This window comes from Bidens hawaiensis, unplaced genomic scaffold (assembly GCF_021521415.1).
Source record: "Bidens hawaiensis isolate Kalapana, Puna unplaced genomic scaffold, B.hawaiensis_p1.1 tig00023209_1, whole genome shotgun sequence".
Classification (NCBI taxonomy): domain Eukaryota; kingdom Viridiplantae; phylum Streptophyta; class Magnoliopsida; order Asterales; family Asteraceae; genus Bidens; species Bidens hawaiensis.
This window is the reverse complement of record NW_027493636.1, coordinates 81,495-91,025: the sequence shown is the minus strand read 5'-3', so window position 1 is coordinate 91,025 and position 9,531 is coordinate 81,495.

Genomic DNA, 9,531 nt, shown 5'->3' with positions numbered 1-9,531 from the left:
GATTCTGTGTGCTTAACTAGTGAAGTTATTAGGCCTAAAAGACTTTAGAACAGTCATTGTATGTCATGGTAGCTTTTTATGGTGCGTAAAAGTAGAAGTGATACTAACTAAATCTACTCGATTTTAATGTGGAAACTCCTTAAGAGTTGTGCATGTCTTCATACATATCTTTCCGAATGATAGGCAGAAAAGCGATTACCCAGTCATACACGACCCCGTGAGTGTTCTGATTCCCGTGAAGATAGAGTGTCAAGACGCTGCAGTGATCCAGATTCGGGACTTGCAGTTATTTTCTACTTGAAGTTGTGTATATACATATCGGAAAAAAAAAAAAAAAAAAAAACTTCTAGAGTTCATAATGTTAATGATTGTCAATCAAGACACAAGAAGATGAACAGGAAGCAGAGTCTAAGATCGAAGAGTAATTACTACTTAATCAGACACTACGGGTCAAGGTCAATTATGGGTGACTTGGGGAAAGCCTAATACGCCTGGAGAATAGATAGGAGGCATCATAATCTCTGAGTTGTTACCCACTTAAGTTTTGAGTTTAATTGAACCTAACTCGTATCACAGAAACGATGAAAACCATTTTAAGTAGATTACCTGCTTACAACCTGTTTCTTTATGTCATAATACAGCTGAACACGGATCTGTGTGACAGTCACGAAATTAGTATGATTCCTGTTCGGATCTTTTCTAAAACATGGTAGTCCCTGTCGAGACTGAAATTTGATCCCGTGTACTTTGAGTTTTCAAATTTTTGTTACTTTTGTAATTGGTTGATTTTATACCTAGTTACTTGGTCTTGATCGTATCATTTAACGCTTTAAAGGATGATTTTAAAACTTTATTGAAAATTGTTAAAAGTATAGGGGTTTGTTTTGTAAATACAGGCGAACTTGTTTATAACTTCGCCTGGAATAGGCGAAGTTATCGATAACTTCGCCTGTACTAACTTTGACCCTATATAAAGGAAGTTAAAGGTCAAACAGTTTCATTATTTCAAAATCTCAGCGAACTTATCCTCCGAAACCTTAGCGAACTTATCGATCTAAAGCGTCTGTGTTCTTATTTCGATTCCAATCCTTGATTCAAGGTGTGTAGGGTTTGTTTATCATATTATCAATGTCTTTTGAGGTTAATCATCGGTCGTTTCAACTCGATTCTCGACCTCGACTTTCGAAACCTTAAACACCCGATTTCAAACTTGTTTTTACGTGATAGTAAACTACTTGAACGTCTAAAACTTCATAAAATCATGTATTTCGGAGTCCTCGATCTCCGAAATCATCATCTACACGTCGTTCGTAAATCTTAACTGTTGCCGATTCGAATTCGGCGAAGTTACAGTTTAGGCGAAGTTATCCGTAACTTCGCCTGAGGTTTAACTTCGCCTGATTATTAATTTTTGAAACAGTTTATGAGGCGATGTTGTGATTAGGCGAAGTTATCAGTAACTTCGCCTGGACCATTTTACTTAATTATTATCAGACGAAGTTCAAGTTGAAGCGAAGTTGTTTCCCAACTTCGCCCCACCTTTAACTTCGCCTATACAGAATTGATCACAACTTCGCTCATTGTAACAGGCGAACTTGTGATTCGCTTTGAAGTTTATCTAACTTAACCTGTTTGTTGCAGATATGGCTGCTGTTGCTGGAGCAGGTGGTGCAGGCGGTGATGACGGAGGTGATCACCAGAGACAGTTCTTCCTGGGTCATAACATGTTCATTACATTAGACCCGGAGGCGAGCGGAGTTGATGATTTCCGCGAAATCATCACATTTCTTTTACGCTCGAGGATATTCCACGCGATTACTAAAACTCTGCCAATATCCTTGCCCAATATTGAGGATTTTTGGCAGACCGTGGAATACGATTGTAGGGTCGAGCCCCCGGTGATGCGCGCAACAGTCAACAATCAGATTGTTCAGTTCTCTTCTGAACAAATCCGGGCGGCTTTACGATTTGGGATTGAGACAAGGGATGACCCAACAGAGTTTGTAGCTCCTTTCCGTGATGGAGCGTTTTTGAGGATGGGATACTCTGGTCCCTTGGGTGATACGCAGAGGAGGAAAGGCTTTTTACTTGATCAGTGGCGCTTTCTCATGCATGTTATGATCGTTTGCATGTCAGGGAGAAAGGCGGGCACTGATGGCATGGGCGCGACCATGCAGTCAGCAATGACTGCTCTGACTTACAACAAGCGATTCAGCTTTAGTCAGATGGTCTTTTATGAGATTGATCGTCAAAGAAGAGCGATGGCGCGTGAGCGATTCATCATGTATCCAAGATTCCTACAAATGATCTTGAATCATGTTGCTCCAACGCTTCCTCAGTTTAGGAACCCGGCACCACAACAGGCAGGAGCACCTCAAGCTATACCGGCTGCTCCTGTTGTGTCACCGGAGGAGAACGTGGACCTTGAAGCAGAATTTGGTGGTCAAGGCTTCTTTGATATGGATCGGGTGGATCCAGAGGAGAACGTTCAGGTTCCGGTTGAACGTACTTCGACTGTGAATGTTACTAGGGCAGCTACAACGGTGGCTGGCTCAGATTCTGATGATGAAGTGGCAGAGGCAAGAAGGATTATGGTAACTCGAGAAAGACTACATGGGAAGAGAAAGAGAACTGTTGATGACAGCGAGTCTGATTATGAGGAAGAGGTACAACAGTTGATCCGGAGGTCAAGAAGGGAACGGATAGGTGCAGGATCAGGAGCCGGTGAGAGCTCTAGGGTGGTACGTTTCACTCCACCAGCACTATCCGGTATGACAATGGTTCCCTCATCACTACAGGTTACGAGGCCAAGCGCTACGGTTGTTCCCGTGGTGGCTACCTCGTCTACATTTGGCCTCCCACCCACTACTTTCCAACTTTCGACTCCTGAGATCGTTTCATTGCCGCCTCCGACCGTTACTCCATCAGAGGTCGTGGCACAATTTATAGAGTCGACTGTTGTGGCCACTGCAGGGCTATCGGTGACGATACCACCTGCGGTTACATCTATTTCTACTTCTGAGATCCCGGTGACATCGGAAATCCCTCCTCAGTACACTCAAGATATATCACATATGAGGTTCGATTTCGATGCAACCCTATCAGACTCTGAACGAATAGCAGCACTGGAACGGGTCGTGGCAGAGAAGCAAGGATTAATCTTATCCAGACCCAGGCTATTCAGCGCCTAGTTACAGAGAATCAGATGCAGTCGTCCCTGCTGGTACAACATAGAAAAATCATAGATGCTTTAAAGGAGTTCAGAGCATCTAAAAGGGGAAGACAAGCTGTAAAGGAGACGAGATGAGGACGAAGAGACGAAATCATAGATGCTTTCAAGGAGTTCTTGGCATCTCAGGGGGAGACGAGCTGTAAAGGCGACGAGTTGAGGACCAAGAGACGAAATGATAGAGACGATGATCCCAATGCATCGAAAGATGCAGGTGGTGAGTTGCCAAGAACTGATCAAGCTCTTGGAACTTCCACAACTCAGGAGGAGTCGACAACTGCAGCTGGTGGTGATGATGTGGTGGTGGTGGATGTAGAGGAGATGGATGATGTTTTGGTTGGTGATGATGATGTACTACCGAGTGATGTGATAGAGAAGATTGGTGAAGAGATTGTGATTGATACAGAGATAGAAGAGGGAGAGATAGTTGAGGAAAATATTGAGCATGACATTCTAGATGTTGAGAAAGCAGATATGAGTAAAGAGATGGCAAGTGATGAGTCTGAATGGGAAGAGCAGCCTAGATGGAAGGAAGGCTATGCTCAGCGGTTCGTCAAAACGAAGAAAACGGCGGTTCCTACAATGTTTAAGAAGAGTTACAACATTAAAGGCTATGCTGAAGCGAAGAAAGGAATTATTTGCTGGATATATGATGAGCAGTAGAGGCTCTTCGTGATTAAAAGGTATGACGGTGTTCAGTACTTTAGAAGGATGTTAAGATCGTTGAATACACTGCCAGAATGTGAAGTGAAAGACTTAGCCAGATTGGGATTGATAAACAGAAGTGACGATAATATGGCTAGAGTCATTGGGAAAATTGTGTGGAAAGAGAGTATAAAAGAGAAGAAATTTGAGCTGTTGAAGCCACAAAAGGGAAAGCTTGTTGAAGACAAGGATAGAGGTTTGAGAGCTGATGGAAAGCCTTGGATAATTATGAAGTATAAACCGATCCGGTGTTTGAAAGAAGTACCGATGAAGCTAATGCCCAAGGATGTACTTAAAGACCTGAAGTGGTGGTTTGTAGATTGTGAGACAGCTGAGGCAGTGATGGAAGACGAAGATGAACAAGAGGTTCTTAGAGTGTACGATCCGATGCACTTGGTAAACTTATCGCAAGCTGATTTGCAGGTGTTGAATGACAAGAAGATATTTTATATTCCTGCTTGGAAAGACGAAGCGAGGAAATATCAAAGAGTTGTCTCGGTTTGTGTTCGAGAAGGAGTACATGCTTGAAGATAGAAGATTGAAGATTACAAGACACGTGTTTGAAGCTAAAGAGATGAAGCTACTGCCAAGGGGGAGTCTGTTGGTGCATGATGTCAGTAGTTCAGTGTCGAGTGTCTGTAATCGTGATAGTTAGATTTGAGTTTTGTATGTAAGCGAAGTTACTAACAAGTTCGCTTATATGGGCGAACTTGTTAGACAAGCGAAGTTAGGGACAACTTCGCCTGAACATGCCAGGCGAAGTTGTCGTATCTATATAAGCTATCTTGTATACGGCTTATGAATAGAATAAGAGTTTATTCGTGTATTCGAGTCAGAGAGTTTTTTGTATCAGTGATCATAGTATCACGTGTTTACTGTTGGAATACAACGTGTGTTTGATTATCGTATCGTGTGTTAGCTCGTATTGTTTTCTATACTCGTAACGTCTTATGTAGGGATTCCGCACCTACGTAGAACGCGATATCTCGTGTAGATCCGGCTGGGAACCTACAGAAACTCTTCATCAAGAGTAGAGATCAATTTTACAAGAATAGGCCTACGAACAGGACCATCAACGTTTAAGTCCAAAAACTCAAACAAACTGCAAAATAAATTTAAACGTTTAAAAATTCAGAAATGTAAGGAAAATAATAATTGAAGAAACAATTATGACATTTAATAATAATATTACCGTGACTTATAATCTTCAATCTCAAAAATAGCATCATTGATGAACACACGAGTAACATCAGAACCGTAGGAATTAGACACATATGGTTTCTCTAAAAAATAAATAAAAGAAAGTCATTATGATATTAAAAAAATAAAGTCTTATAAAAAAGGAATTAAATATACACAATATTAAGACAAACCGTTATGATATTTAACTCTACCAAATTGCATGAGGATAATCATATGTGATTCACCAAAATGCTCAACAACATACTTAGAGAACTGTGATGCGTAATCACCCCAAAGTGTGATGTAGACACAATCACTGCTAAAAAAATAACTATTATTAAAACTAACTATTATAGTGATCAAATATTAATAAAGAATCTAACATAAAGTAGTATAAAATTATGAATAAACATTTACCTCAAGTTAGAAACCTCCATAGTTAATCTTGCATTTTTTTGACATCTCTCAGATTAGAATTGTTATCTTTAAAAACATGAATAACATGTCCAATTATATCTAGAAAAATTTCATTTAAAGAGTAAGAAAAACATAACAGATTAATAAATTATAAAAACAAAAATGTATTTAATTAAAACCTATAGTAGTTTTCAACGGGATTTCTTTATCAATCACGGACTTGATTGAGTAAAACTTAAAACCGAAGGTAGGACCATCAAACTTGTCAGAAGGATTCACATGGGTACTGGAATTCAACACTAACTTATTCAGGCAGTCGATAACCTTGTAATTAGACGAATTAGATCCAAGGCTAGGATTTACTATAGTTAATGTAGCATTGTCGTTTAAATAACGTTTGAAACGGAATATATCTTGTTTAAAAACTGTTGATTGCATTCGGTTACCCTGAAAATTAAAAAAAAAAACACTGTAAAAAATAAATGGATATAATACAATTATAAACATAAATGGTACAAAAAAGGATTACCGATTCATCCATAAAAACCATTTCAATTAGGAAATCCTCATTAGCATGTAACATCCCATTTTCTAGTTTCGGTTAATAAAATGATAATATGAGTTATTATGAGTACGGCTAGTGTTGAGTAAAATGGATATGGGTTATGGACTTGGGTCATGAAGGAAAGAAGGAAAAGTTCATGGGCTTAAGCCCATGATCCATAATTATATAAACCTTAATTACCCATTTTTCATTCTTTTACACATATTCCATACCACCACCAAAACACACACTTAGCTCTCTCTCATCTTGCTCTCTCTTTCTCTCTAGCCGAAATCACCAAGGAAAACCAATCCCGATCCAAGGTAATGATAGTATGATATTGTATGAGCTCAAACCCGTTAGATCTAGTTGCGAAACGACGAGCCGACAACTTTAAACCATTAAAGTCACGAGATTCGGATGGAATCGGGTATAAACCGAACCTAAGATGAGCTTAGGGGTCACCCTAGATCAGATCTGGATCGAATGGGACGAAAAAAGGTGAAAATGGTGCAAAAATACTTTTTTTCCGGCGAACCCGCGTTTTTTGGCGACACCGGAAAGGCGGCGGGTATGAGGAAGGAAATGTTAGAGAATGTTTCTGACATTCTCTGACCTAACCCTAATTCGTTAACGGAGAGTAACGAATTAAAGGAAATTTGTCAGATGATTCGTTACTAGAAGCTTAACGAACTAGCCTTAGTTCGTATTCAGATTCGTTAAGGAAAAGATAACGAATTAGCCCCCAATTCTTTATTGGGGATAACGAACTAGAAGATCGAATTTGTTACAGAGGGGTAATTCGCCATGAGGTTCAATTCGTCAAAGGACCAGTTCGTTATAAGGTAAAATTCGTTACATGGACCAGTTCATTATGATAACCCAATTCGTGAAGAACAATGTAACGAACTAGAAGTTTAACAAATGACAGAATGGTTCCTGGACGTAGAAAAAGAATGATATAATTACAAAGAAGCCCTTGAACTTTTAAGTTAGTAAATTAATTAATGATTCAAAATTCTAATGGAAAATGTGTTAAGACAGTTAATGGAAATAAAATTTTTCCAAGCTGACCTGGTAGCTCGACCCCAGCCAGGGGCTCTACCCCTTGAACCCTGCTAGGGGTTGTCGCCCCTAGAACCCTGCTTCCATGGGCGCTACCCCCGACCCCCGTTCATTTAGGGTAATAATTAAACTATAAACGCTATATGGGTAGCAATAGATAATTGACACACGTAATTGTGATACAGTTAGTCGCGCACAACTAAAGAAAGGAATAACCATAACGGTGAACGTAACCGCATTCAGGTGAGTTTCTAGCCCCATTCCTTGTTATGTTTTCAGGGCTATGTGCATACTCGATGTGATTAGTTAATACACTTACCTTAAGTGGTAAGTGTATGTCTTATATGAATCATGTACGAATGAATGCTTGACAATGCATGAACGATCTTCGGATATTGCATGTACCATCAAGGGATAGTTTAAAGATATGATTGATATATATATATATATATATATATATATATGATGTATAAATGATGTATGAACGTATGGAAGTTATAATTATGAATGTATAGAAAGGTATGGAAGGTATAGTTAGAAAGAGGGAACCGACCCTAATAATATCGGCGAAAGTAGGGAACCGACCCTAATGATGTCGGCGAACGTAGGGAACCGACCCTAATAATATCGGTGAATATAGGGAACCGACCCTAATAATTTCGACGAATGTAGGGCACCGACCCTAATAATGTAGGCGAATGAAGGGAACCGACGATAATAATATCGGCGAAGGGTATAGGGCGAAATGCTCTTAAAAACGTATATGTATAAATGGAAGTATGTATGTGAGTATGAAAGAAGGAATGAAAGTACGTATGTACGTAAGTATGCAAGTAAAATGAAGGTATGTACCTTCGGGTGCATATTTAAGTATGTGAATGTATTGTATGTCGTCTGATTAACTGGAACTCACTTAGCGTAGCTGACTTTTAGTATGCACGCAGGTTAAAAGATTGGGACAGCTGGTTTGAGCAGGACAGATGGCAAGATTGAAGAGTCTGGCATCAGAATATTTGTCATGATGTTTTGATATTATCGTTATTGTGTTGTTTTAAAAGACAAGTTGCGAATGTTTTGTAATGAATGTTTGAAGTTTTAATTATTCCGCGAAAGTTTAAATTAACTCTGATATTTAGAACTGTGTTTGTGAGTAATTCCAACGTCCAAAGTGAGGCACTGGTAACGGCGCCTTACATAGAAGTATTGTTATCCTTGAGACTCCAAACCTTCAACACTTTTACTTTGATGGTAGATGGAGTAGATCTAAGTACATCAATCTCGTCTAACCTAGTAAACTTCTGAACCTCCATTGACCTTAAGAAACAAACACAAAATTAAATAAGTTTTATTAAATATACAACTTCGTATATTGTACAAATAGATTGTAAAAGAAAAGTTTAAATGAACTTGGAAGAAGAAAAACAATGGAGTTGTGATATTCAAAGGTGATGAAAAATGATTAACAAAGCAACGATTATATACTATAAATTAGTTACTTATTTATGTAAAGATAGTATGAATAGAAATGATTTGCAATTATTGTAAATTATAATTTGGAAATTGGTTAAAAATAATTGTAAATAAATCGTTGCTTTGGGAAATCATGTCGGTTTTTAGTCAAAAATATAATTTAAATAGAATTGATAAATAAATTTGTAAATAAAACATATTATAATAAAAATAGAAATCATGTCGTTTTTTAGTCATAAATAACTATTATTATGTAAGTTTATTACTTGACATAATAAAATCAATATGGTTTTTAATATACGTTTTTTAAGTAGTTTTAGATATATTATTATTGTTATTATTATTATCTAAATTTATGATAAAAATTTTCAAATTAACTTATACCAAAAATAAATATAAGAATAATAGTTTTTAAATTATTTTTGTCAACATATACCAAAAATATATTGATACTTATTTTTCGAATTAAATTTAATATTTTCAAACAACTTACCATAATTCGTCTAATTATTTACATATTTACTTATTTTCAAACGACTTATCTAAATTTACTTATTTACTTTAATAATAACGTTTAAAGTTTAATATTTGAAGTAACGGTATAACATTTGTACCAAAAAATTTGTAATTTGTAATTTGTACCACGAAGAATGATTATATACCAAAATATTATTGTTATTATAAAAATAATTAATTAATATTCACGTTAACTATAAAGTAATATCATAGGATTATATACTATAAATTAGTTACTTATTTATGTAAAGGTAATATAGATAAAAATGATTTGCAATTATTGTAAATTATAATATGGAAATTGGTTAAAAATAATTGTAAATAAATCATTGCTTTGGGAAATCATGTCGGTTTTTAGTCAAAAATATAATTTACATAGAATTGATAAATAAATTTATCAATA